Source organism: Poecilia reticulata, chromosome 19 (genome assembly GCF_904066995.2).
Source record: "Poecilia reticulata chromosome 19, P_reticulata-male-v2, whole genome shotgun sequence".
NCBI lineage: Eukaryota > Metazoa > Chordata > Actinopteri > Cyprinodontiformes > Poeciliidae > Poecilia > Poecilia reticulata.
This window is the reverse complement of record NC_088848.1, coordinates 24,655,131-24,667,995: the sequence shown is the minus strand read 5'-3', so window position 1 is coordinate 24,667,995 and position 12,865 is coordinate 24,655,131. Positions and strand designations below refer to the sequence as shown.

Here is a 12,865-nt window from a genome sequence, read left to right as displayed (position 1 = left end):
AGGAGAATGGGACATGAGAGTATCATCCATAAAACTTCACCCACATGGCATTTAATGTTCAAACCAGAGCTTTCAGTGGAAAAACTAAAGTTCCAGATCCTTTTAATGCCATAGAAATATGAGACAGAAACATGGATTATATCTTTATATAGATCTGACTATTGATTATAGATAATAGTTTTACTGGACAGAAATTACAAAGAACAAATCCTAATGAGTCAAATTGAAAGTGTCATGGAGTCATCAGCCCCATGACATTAAGACTGACATGAAAAATAATATTGAAGAAATAAAAATAAATATATCAAATCTAATTAAAAACATAAATAAGTGATCAGTTATTTACTGTTATGGTCTGTAAGATATATTTATTCTCAGTGCCAGATGTGGTCTCAACAAACCCATAACACTTCAACAATATTATTTTACCTTTTATCTGGAAATAGTGTCTGTTTATTCTTGCCATACAGTCTCTGTATTAATTATTGCTCGAAAGGTCTTGCCATACCACTTTATTCCTCTGTATCTACTTTAGTTTCTTAGTTTATTCTTGCATTTTGTTCTTCATTCATTTCCATTTAGTTTCATTTGATTCGTATCATCCTCTCTTGGTTTATTGCTATGTCCACTTTAGTTTCTTTCCTGTTGCTACATTTATTTTATCGTTTAATCGACGATTAATCGTCATGTGTTTCACATCATGTGTTGATTTTTCACTGTTCAGCATCAGATTCTCTGTTTTTATGCCATAATTCACATCTAGTTTGTCGCTCCGTTTTATGTCCTGCTTCTCTTGTTTCAGAGTTTTGCACAATGTGCTCGTCTCTTTTTTTAAGCCCCTACGGTGCAGGGCGGTCGGGAAACGTATCGATGGGGAAAAGGCAGACTGACATAAACGTTTTAAAACAACGGAAACAATTTCTGCATTCTGATTATTGAAATTTAAAAGTGCTGTGTTGTTCTATTACCTCCGTTTCATACCGGACCACTTACAGCACCGGTGTTAACCAGGGGTGAAAGTAGTTTAAAATTCTTGGGGGTACTTTGACAGAAGTATAAAGCACACTTTGGAGTTTCTATGCTGATAAAATTTTTGCGACACGATAAAAGCTGTGTAGCTCTTGAATTGCTAAGAAGTGGAGCTGTATTTTCCTCATCCCACTGGCTGCAATGTCGACACGTTGAGATGCCGTGAGACCTAAATTCTGAACATAGTCTTCCACATCGGGTTGATGGGGTAACAGGTCCAGAAGGGAACCACAGACATCTCTCCCAGGCCAGACTAGACACATAGACCATCTTCATCAGTTCATTTTAAATCCTGAATCGTATTTAAAAACAATCTAATTATTATTAATGATAATGTCACTAAAAGCTGCTACTGCTGCTTATCTGATGGAGACATAAGAAAGAAGCTACAATTCTTTTAAAAACAGATATAAACATTTTTTTACCAGTTGGTTAAATAGTTAGAATACAAGAAAAGTGAAAAACCAACAGACTCATAACCAGTTTACAGGAAAGCATAGAAATAGACTAATTTATCTCCTTCCCGGCTATCAGCAATGTGGGCTGCTGATGCTGTGCTGCTGTTGGTGTCGAGCTCTCAGTTACACAGAAAACGCTGGAAGACGTTACGTTCTGTTCTATTGTTTACGTTTCCGCACCGTACGGAACAAATGTGTTCGAGTGGGTCGTTTACAACCCATCAAATATGGAGCGGCAGCAGCATCATTTCTTTGTGATCATCCTTTATTCTATTTCTATGCTAACATGTGAAATTATTAAACCAAAATTATTTCATTGCTCTTCTCCAAGCAGGCAAAATTTCTTGTCACAATTTACAACAGCAGCAGCAGAGAATGTCTGTAAGTTGCATTTAATTTTACTTTTAAGATATTTTTAAGTCAAGTATGATTCAAAAATTTTAAACCTGATATAATAATGAAAAATCCAACTTAAATTAATGGTTTTAATATTCCATTGTCAATCTACACTTAATATGTCACTAAGATTCCTGTTTTAATCCCTAGCCTCCTAAAATATACCCTTCTTAAGTCCGTCATGGCGCCTCAAATGATTAAGTGACGCAGTTGCAAAGTTTTAATAGTTTGAGTCATGCAGAACTGATTTGATCGTTTCCATAGCAACGATCAGAAGCAAGACGTTCCCCCAGAACCACAGTGACTCATTGTAGCTATGACCTCATCTATGACATCTGAGGTTATGAAAGCTTGGCTCTCAAAACAAGAAGTTATACCCAAGCATCTCTTTGTTAGTGATCACTGTGTTCAACAAGTACTTTTACCATGGAACAAATTGCATTCAAGACAATTTTTTTTCCAATTACTTTTGGAGCAGGTTATTTAATAACAACAGGAGTAAGAAAGATTTTCAACAAGCTACTTCCAGGAGTTACTAGTAACAAGGATGAGAACGAATACGATGTGTTTGATGAGTATCTGTTCAAACCTTCCTCCACTTTGGCAAAATCAACAAATCAAAACGTACAGTAAGCTTCCCCGGCTGGAGCCGTTTATAGTGGCTCAACAGGACATAAAAAAGACGGATTATTCAGATCACTCTGACAGGGACACAGCGGATGAGGACAACGATTTCCCCAGTTCTCCCAAAGTACACAGACTGAGGAGGGTTGGAGCAATAAGGAGCTCAACCTGAGGTCTGAGGAAAGCAGCATTACAAGACCGGTCTTGTAATGCTGGGTCCGGACCCATCAAGAGAAATTGTCCTAGGGAACAATTTCTCTAATCCCAAAGAGCAAACTTCCCCAGCTGGGGAAGTATCTTGATGGGTTCAGTCTTCTAATGCCACTTTTGTTAACAAATTTCCCCGGCTGGGGAAGTTTGTTGACAAAATTCAAACTTCAAAATGACAAAATGCAAAATCCAAATGGATTTTGCATTTTGAAGTTTGGATTGAAGAGGAGAGCGTTGAGTTTAAAAGCTCAACCTCTGTGCTGATGATAGGGATATTACAAGACCGGACCCATCAAGAGAAATCGTCCTAGGGAGAGATTTGGCCAATCTTCCAAAAGAGCTAACTTTCCAGGCTGGGGACGTTTGTCAACAGCCGAATAATTAAGAATAATTAGTTATTAATTAATTCAATTATATAACTAAATTATATAAATTAATTAATAATCAAATTATTTAATAATAATACATATTATTGTTGTAATAATATTTATTATGATAATATTTATAGTATTTATGATAAATAATAATATCCATCCATCCATTTTCTTCCGCTTATCCGGGGTCGGGTCGCGGGGGCAGCATCTTCAGAAGGGAGGCCCAGACTTCCCTCTCCCCAGCCACTTCTTCCAGCTCCTCCGGGGGAATCCCAAGGCGTTCCCAGGCCAGCCGAGAGACATCCAGCGTGTCCTGGGTCTTCCCCGAGGCCTCCTCCCGGTGGGACGTGCCCGGAACACCTCACCAGGGAGGCGTCCAGGAGGCATCCTGACCAGATGCCCGAGCCTCAACTGGCTCCTCTCGACATGGAGGAGCAGCAGCTCTACTCTGAGTCCCTCCCGGATGACTGAGCTTCTCACCCTATCTCTAAGGGAGAGCCCAGCCACCCTGCGGAGGAAACCCATTTCGGCTGCTTGTACCCGTGATCTCGTTCTTTCGGTCATGATCCAAAGCTCATGACCATAGATGAGGGTGGGAACGTAGATCGACCGGTAAATCGAGAGCTTCGCTTTTTGGCTCAGCTCTCTCTTCACCACGACGGACCGGTACAGTGCCCGCTTCACGGCAGACGCTGCCCCAATCCGCCTGTCGATCTCCCGCTCCCTTATTCCCTCATTCGTGAACAAGAAGATCCCCAGATACGTGTACAAAACACATGTAGACTGGTTGGGCGAATTCCCATGCACCCTCCAGGACCCTGCTGAGGTTGTAGAGCTGGTCCAGTGTTCCACGACCAGGACGAAAACCACACTGCTCTTCCTGAATCCGAGGTTCGACTATCCGACGGACCCTCCTCTCTAGGACCGCTGAATAGACCTTACCAGGGAGGCTTAAGAGTGTGACCCCTCTGTAATTGGGGTCACACTCCAAGGGGGAACCCTCCGGTCCCCCTTTTTAAACAGGGTGAGCACCACCCCAGTCTGCCAATCCAGGGGAACTGCCCCCGATGTCCAGGCGATATTGCAGAGTCGCGTGAGCCAACACAACCCTGCAACATCCAGAGCCTTAAGGAACTCCGGGCGGATCTCATCCACCCCCGGGGCCCTGCCACCGAGGAGCTTTTTGACCACCTCGGCGACCTCGTCCCCAGAGATTGGAGAGCCCAACCAGAGTCCCCAGGCTCAGCTTCCTCAACAAAAGGCATGTTGGTGGGATTGAGGAGGTCTTCGAAGTATTCGCCCCCGGCCCACAATGTCCGAGTTGAGGTCAGCAGCACACCATCCCACTATAAAGTGTTGGTGCTGCACTGCTTCCCCTCCAGACGCCGGATGGTGCACCAGAATCGCTCGAAGCTGTTCGGTAGTCTGTCTCCATTGCCTCTCCAAACTCCTCCCACGCCCGAGTTTTTGCCTCAGCGAAACCCGAGCCGCATGCCGTTTCGCCGTCAGCTGGTACCCATCAGCTTCTTCTGGAGTCCACAGGCCAAAAAGGCCCGATAGGACTCCTTCTTCAGCTTGACAGCATCTCTCACCGAAGGTGTCCACCAAGGGGTTCGAGGGTTGCCGCCGCGACAGGCACCAACAACCTTGCGCTTGCGGCCGCAGCTCCTATAGGCCGCCTCGGCAATGGAGGTGCGGAACATGGTCCACTCAGACTCAATGTCCCCCACCTCCCCCGGAACGTGTTCGACGTTCTGCCGGAGATGAGAGTTGAAACTCTGTCTCACAGGGACTCTGCAGACGTTCCCAGCAGACCCTCACTACACGCTTGGGCCTGCCAGGTCTGACCGGCTTCCTCCCCACCACGGAGCCAACTCACCACCAGGTAGTGGTCAGTGGACAGCTCCGCACTCTCACCCGAGTGTCCAAGACATACGGCCGCAAATCCGATGAGACGATGACAAAGTCAATCATCGAACTGCGGCCTAGGGCGTCCTGGTGCCAAGTGCACATATGGACGCCCTTATGCCTGAACATGGTGTTCGTGATGGACAATCTGTGATGAGCACAGAAGTCCAACAACAGAACACCACTCGAGTTCAGATTGGGGGTGCCGTTCCTCCCAGCCATGCCTCTCCAGGTCTCACTGTCATTGCCCATGTGAGTGCTGAAGTCCCCCAGTAGAACTAGGGAGTACCCAGGCGGGGCACTCTCCAGTACCCCCTCTAAGGACTCCAAGAAGGGTGGGTAATCTGAACTGCTGTTTGGCCCGTAAGCACAAACAACAGTCAGAACCCGTCCCCCCTCCCGTAGGCGGAGGGAGGCTACCCTCTCGTTCACCGGGGTGATCCCCAACATACAGGCGGCCAAATGGGGGGCAACGAGTATGCCCACTCCAGCCCGGCGCCTCTCACCGTGGGCAACTCCAGAGTGGAAGTACGTCCAGCCCTCTCAAGGAGACTGGTTCCAGAACCAGAGCCATGTGTCGAGGTGAGGCCGACTATTTCTAGCCGGAACACCTCAGCCGCACACTAGCTCCGGTTCCTTCCCCACCAGAGAGGTGACGTTCCACGTCCCAAGAGCCAGCTTCTGCAGCTGATGATCAGACTGCCAGTGTCCCCTCCCTCGGCTGCCGCCCATAGCAAAATGCACCCGACCGCTTTGGCCCCTTCGACAGGTGGTGAGCCCATCGGAAGGGGGACCCACGTCTCCTCTTCGGGCTGAGCCCGGCCGGGCTCCGTGGGTAAAAGCCTGGCCACCAGGCGCTCGCCGTCGTGCCCCACCTCCAGGCCTGGCTCCAGAGTGGGACCCCGGTGACCCGCGTCCGGGCGAGGGGAAACCAAGTCAAAAGGTATTTTTCATCATAAGGCGTCTTCGGGCTGAGCTTTGTCTGGTTCCTCACATAGGACCTGTCTGTCTTGGGTGACCCTACCAGGGGCATAAAGCCCCAGACAGCATAGCTCCTAGGATCATTGGGACACTCATCCCCTCCACCACGATAAGGTGGCAGCCCAATGTTCATGATAATATAATATTATCATGAATATTATCATATTCATGATAATATAAATAATAATATGTATGAGAATATAAATATTATTTATATTCTCATAATTATTATATTCTATATTATATATTAGTATTTATATTATTATATAAATAATACACATTATTTATATATTATTATATATAAATAATAATATATATATATAATAAACATATCTATATATAATAAACACACTGTTTTTGACACAGTGTGTTTATATATATATATATATAGGTATATATATATATTTTTTTTTGTTAAATACTTAATGAAACATATTTACCGTGTTTAATTTTTTATGTAAATGACTTATACTGACAAAGAATGAGGTATAGTCCAAGTTTGTCGTTTATTGAACGTTCAGAAACTACAGCGGCTGTGATGAGCCACAGCAAAGGTAAACAAAGGTCAAACAACCCGAACAGGTGATCAACTCTAAACCACTCACACCTTTTTATTCTCCCTCTCTCTGTAATTTAAGCACATCCGTTGCCATGGCAACCGCCTGCGCTCCACAAGTCGACCAGAGATTACGTTACAAACATAACATTTAGTCCGTTACAGTATCAGGTTTTCAGGCTTGATATTTATTTTACGATCATTAATAACCTTCCCTGAACACAGTGGTGGTTGATTAGTTCATTTTAACTCCTGCTCTGCTAGTTATTTTGGTAATGGAACCGAAACGCACAGAATTGCGCAACACCTTGTTGAAACAATAATCACTGAGATTATTATTGTTGTTGGGTCATTAATTTGAAAATTTTTTGTTGTTGTTCTTTCATAAAGTTACAAATGTTTTAAGCGAGTCAGAGGAGGACATGCTGGTCTCAGCCTCCTGGCTGCGTTCAGTTTGTCACCTAAAGCCGAGATCGACTCAAAACCTTCCGCGATCCACATGTTGCACCGCTGCTCTAACAAAGCACGAACAGTTCAGAAACAATATGATATGGGAAAAAAGTTATTTATTAACTGATTAAGTCGTGTTTTAGATTGTTCCTGAAAAACGAATCAGTCGCGGCTGCACAGTTTAACCCACTGATTTTTTACAGCAGACAGCTGCTCCTCTCTCTTGCAGGTACTGCGAACCTCCTCTAAATCTTTTATTTAGGGGTACGCAGTACCCTGCTGTACCCCCTTACTTTCACCCCTGCCTATAACTGCTGCTCATGGGGAGAGACATTTCAGTAATCTAAAACTAATAGAAAAAAATTAAGCAATTTACTTGCATACTGTATGTGGACTGTTGCATGTAAAATAGATGAGCAGTAAATATGCTATTATCAGTCTTGAATCAAAGAAAGCAAGTTGCAAGCCTTTAAAATTGTAACATTTTTTATGGGAGTATAAAAAAACTCAAGGTGTGCTGTGGTGGCGCAGGGGTTAAGAACAACCCACATATGGAGGCCTTAGTCCTCGACGCGGCCGTTGCCAGTTCAATTCCCGGCCTGGCGACCTTTGCAGGGGGGCCCAATCTAATATTTTGTCAGGAGGCCCAAAATTCCTGGCGACGCCTCTGGTTCCAGCTGTCGGCAGAAGCTCAGAAGTGAAGTTAAAAGCTGAATGAAGCTTCATATCAGGCAAAGGAGTCTGAAAATAAAGAATCAAAAGAACTCTGTGAAAAAGGGGAGTTTTAAAGACGGCACTCATCTTTCAGAGAAACAATCAAATAACTGCAGTGCATTATGGGTAAAAGTGGCAGACAAGTTTGTAGTTCCCATCTGAACAATTCCAGCTCTTGGCAGGGCTCAGAAGTGAGCATAAAAGCTGAACCAAGTTTCATGTCAGAAAAACTGAGTTATAAAATAAAGAAATAAAAAAATAAACGAATGTGATGGAAAAAGGGACTCCATAATCAAAATTCCATCCATCCATCCATCCATCCATCCATCCATCCATCCATCCATCCATCCATCCATCCATCCATCCATCCATCCATCATCGCTTCGGGTCGGGTGCGGGGCAGCAGCTTCAGAAGGGAGGCCCAGACTTCCCTCTCCCCAGCCACTTCTTCCAGCTCCTCCGGGGGAATCCCAAGGCGTTCCCAGGCCAGCCGAGAGACGTAATCCCTCCAGCGTGTCCTGGGTCTTCCCCGAGGCCTCCTCCCGGTGGGACGTGCCCGGAACACCTCACCAGGGAGGCGTCCAGGAGGCATCCTTACCAGATGCCCGAGCCACCTCAACTGGCTCCTCTCGACGTGGAGGAGCAGCGGCTCTACTCTGAGTCCCTCCCGGATGACCGAGCTTCTCACCCTATCTCTAAGGGAGAGCCCAGCCACCCTGCGGAGGAAACCCATTTCGGCCGCTTGTACCCGTGATCTCGTTCTTTCGGTCATGACCCAAAGCTCATGACCATAGATGAGGGTGGGAACGTAGATCGACCGGTAAATCGAGAGCTTCGCTTTTTGGCTCAGCTCTCTCTTCACCACGACGGACCGGTACAGCGCCCGCTTCACGGCAGACGCTGCCCCAATCCGCCTGTCGATCTCCCGTTCCCTTCTTCCCTCATTCGTGAACAAGATCCCCAGATACTTAAACTCCTCCACTTGAGGCAGGACGACCCCCCTGACCCGGAGAAGGCACTCTACCCTTTTCCGGCTCAAGACCATGGCCTCGGATTTGGAGGCACTGAGCCTCATCCCGGCCGCTTCACACTCGGCTGCGAACCGCTCCAGTGAGAGCTGCAGATCACGTTCCGATGAAGCCAACAGGACCACATCATCCGCAAAAAGCAGAGATGCGATCCTAAGGCCACCAAAACGGACCCCCTCAACACCTCGGCTGCGCCTAGAAATTCTGTCCATAAAAGTAATGAACAGAATCGGTGACAAAGGGCAGCCTTGGCGAGTCCAACTCTCACCGGAAACGAGCCCGACTTACTGCCGCAATGCGGACCAGACTCTGACACCGCGTCTACAGGGACCTTACAGCCCGTATCAAAGGCCCGGTACCCATACTCCCGGAGTACCCCCCACAGGGCCCCCTGAGGGACACGTCGAACGCCTTCTCCAAGTCCACAAACACATGTAGACTGGTTAGGCGAACTCCCATGCACCCTCCAGGACCCGCTGAGGTGTAGAGCTGGTCCAGTGTTCCCGACCAGGACGAAAACCATGCTCTTCCTGAATCCGAGGTTCGACTATCCGACGGACCCTCCTCTCCAGGACCCCTGAATAGACCTTACCAGGGAGGCTTAAGAGTGTGATCCCCTGTAATTGGAGCACACCTCCGGTCCCTTTTTAAACAGGTGGTCCCCTTTTTAACAGGGGGACCACACCCCAGTCTGCCAGTCCAGGGAACTGCCCCGATGTCCATGCGATATTGCAGAGTCGCGTTAGCCAACACAACCCGCAACATCCAGAGCCTTAAGGAACTCCGGGCGGATCTCATCCACCCCGGGGCCCTGCCACGAGGAGCTTTTTGACCACCTCGGCGACCTCGTCCCAGAGATTGGAGAGCCCAGCCCAGAGTCCCCATGCTCAGCTTCCTCAACAGAAGGCATGTTGGTGGGATTGAGGAGGTCTTCGAAGTATTCCGCCCACCGGCCACAACGTCCCGATTGAGGTCAGCAGCGCACATCCCCACTATAAACAGTGTTGGTGCTGAACTGCTTCCCCTCCTGAGACGCTGGATGGTGGACCAGAATCGCCTCGAAGCCGTACGGAAGTCTGTCTCCATGGCCTCTCCAAACTCCTCCACGCCCGAGTTTTTGCCTCAGCGACAACCTGAGCGCATGCCGTTTCGCCTGCCGGTACCCATCAGCTGCTTCTGGAGTCCCACAGGCCAAAGGCCCGATAGGACTCCTTTCCAGCTTGACAGCATCCTCACCGAAGGTGTCCACCAACAGGTTCGAGGTTGCCGCCGGACAGGCACCAACACCTGCGGCCGCAGCTCTGATAGGCCGCCTCGGCAATGGAGGTACGGAACTGGTCCACTCAGACTCAATGTCCCCACTCCCCGGAACGTGTTCGAAGTTCTGCCGGAGATGAGAGTTAAGCTCCGTCTCACAGGGGACTCCGCCAGACGTTCCAGCAGACCTCACTACACGTTTGGGCTGCCAGGTCTGACCGGCTTCCTCCCCACCACCGAGCCAACTCGTCCCAGGTAGTGGTCAGTGGACAGCTCCGCACCTCTCTTCACCGAGTGTCCAAGACATATGGCGCAAATCCGATGAGACGATGACAAAGTCAATCATCGAACTGCGGCCTAGGGCGTCTGGTGCCAAGTGACATATGACGCCCTTATGCTGAACATGGTGTACGTGATGGACATCTGTGATGAGCACAGAAGTCCACACAGAACCCACTCGAGTTCAGATTGGGGGAGCCGTTCCTCCCAACCACGCCTCTCCAGGTCTCACTGTCATTGCCCACGTGAGCGTTGAAGTCTCCAGTAGAACAAGGGAGTCCCAGGAGGGGCACTCTCCAGTACCCCCTCTAAGGACTCCAAGAAGGGTGGGTAATCTGAACTGCCGTTCGGCCCGTAAGCACAAACAACCCGTCCCCACCGTAGGCGGAGGGAGGCTACCCTCTCGTTCACCGGGGTGAACCCCAACGTACAGGTGCCAAATGGGGGCAACAAGTATGCCCACTCCAGCCCGGCGCCTCTCACCGTGGGCAACTCCAGAGTGGAAGTACGTCCAGCCCCTCTCAAGGAGACTGTTCCAGAACCAGAGCCATGCGTCGAGGTGAGGCCGACTATTTCTAGCCGGAACCTCTCAGCCTCGCACACTAGCTCCAGTTCCTTCCCACCAGAGAGGTGACGTCCACGTCCCAAGAGCCAGCTTCTGCAGCCGAGGATCAGACCGCCAGGGTCCCCTCCCTTGGCTGCCGCCCATAGCACAATGCACCCGACCCCTTTGGCCCCTCGGACAGGTGGTGAGCCCATCGGAAGGGGGACCCACGTCTCCTCTTCGGGCTGAGCCCGGCCGGGCTCCGTGGGTAAAAGCCCGGCCACCAGGCGCTCGCCATCGTGCCCCACCTCCAGAGTGGGTCCCCGGTGACCCGCATCCGGGCGAGGGAAAACGCAGTCCAAAGTTCGTATTCATCATAGGGGTCTTCGGGCTGCACTTTGTCTGGTTCCTCACCTAGGACCTGTCTGCCTTGGGTGACCCTACCAGGGGCATAAAGCCCCAGACAGCATAGCTCCTAGGATCATTGGGACACTCAAACCCCTCCACCACGATAAGGTGGCAGCCCAAGGAGAGGTAATCAAAATTCCAATCTTCAGAATAAGATACAAGCAATAATCCTGCATCCAGTGGAAGTGAGCTGAAGAAATAAAATAAAATATGACCATCCTTCTTATCCTTTTCAAAGAAAGTAAAGCAAGTAATTAAAATGTTCTGAAAATAAATGAATACTGACTTTATTTATTGGATTCCATTTTCATGTTTTAGTTTATATAAACTTGCATTTTAGAACAATGCGAGAACATAAACAAACCATATATTTGTTATATTTGTATGTAAAGCTCAGTTTGATTAACCATCTGTAACAACAATAAAGAGATTTGGTAAAACACAATGGGCTTCGAGGTAAGGTCAGTGTCTGGCAAAAAACAAGTTCCTGCAAGGAGGAGTCATAATGTTACCGCTTGGGAAATTCTCACCACACTTTCTCAAGAACTAAAACATGACAAAAACAATATAACAGCAGAACTAGCATGACCTAGATTAAACATATTTCAATATATATGCAAAAAAGAAAACCATATAAACATATTTTATAAAATGCATAAATATATGCAAGAATATATGTCAGTTATGACATCACTCTCTCTGTGATGTCATAATATCATTCTCTTGTTATGACATCATAAACAGTCTTAAGTACTTGAACTTTTTCCCAAGAGATCTTTCAGTGTAGCGTTGAAGAAAAAGTGGCAACGTGTAAAACTTTTATGATGGAGGATCCAGAATTTCTTGAAGAACTTGAGGAATTTTATATAAGAATTCAACGAAAGAGGCTGCACAGTTTAAATGCAGAGGAATTAGTGACTGAAATGGCAGAATTAATGACGAAAATTAAAAGATTTTATGATTTGGACCAGTCAGAAGAAGATGAGATATTGGAGGCTGTGAGGGAACATCTGAGGCCAGAAGTGAGGCAGCAGCAGCGTTCATCCTGGAGTATGTGGACTTTCTTATCTGATTGTGGGGAATCTTTTATGAGCAGCTTCAGTTTTGGCTTGGGTTTTGGTACAGCTGCAGGCATTGTTCTGGCTGTGTGCAAACTCCTTTCCTAAACACTCTTGTGAACATGGATGGTGCTCTTGGGACGTAGAATGTCTCCTTTCTGGGAGAGATTGGGAGAGGGGTTCCTGCCTCAAGTGGAGGAGTTTAAGTATTGGAGATCTCGTTCACAATGAGGGAAATGGAGCGGGAGATCGACAGGTGGATTGGGGCAGCGTCTGCTGTGAAGCAGGCACTGTACCAGTCTGTAGTGGTGAAGAGAGAGCTGAGTCAACAGCAAGCTCTCAATTTACCAGTCGATCTATGTTCCCACCTCATCTGCGGTCATGAGCTGTGGGCCATGACTGAAAGAACGAGGTCCCAGATACAAGCGGCCGAAATGAGTTTTCTCCGCAGGGAGTCTGGGCTCTCCCTTAGAGATAGGGTGAGAAGCTCAGTCATCCGGGAGGGACTCAGAGTAGAGCTGCTGCTTCTCCAAGTTGAGAGGAACCAGTTGAGGAGGCTCGGACATCTGGTCAGGATGCCTCCTGGACGCC

General features: G+C 47.7%; 1 long non-coding RNA gene across 2 annotated transcripts in view; it reads left to right on the top strand.

Moving 5' to 3' along the window:
- The window catches only part of LOC103482124 (uncharacterized), a 48,389-nt gene that overhangs the window by 1,530 nt on the left and 33,994 nt on the right, over positions 1-12,865 (top strand). Inside the window, exon 1 of one of the 2 annotated variants that reach the window (XR_014085144.1) lies at positions 5,613-5,942. The exons of the other annotated variant lie outside the window; for it this stretch is intronic. This is a non-coding gene — a long non-coding RNA (uncharacterized LOC103482124). Of the gene's footprint in view, positions 1-5,612; positions 5,943-12,865 lie in introns of those variants that run through there. 2 annotated transcript variants of the gene reach the window in all.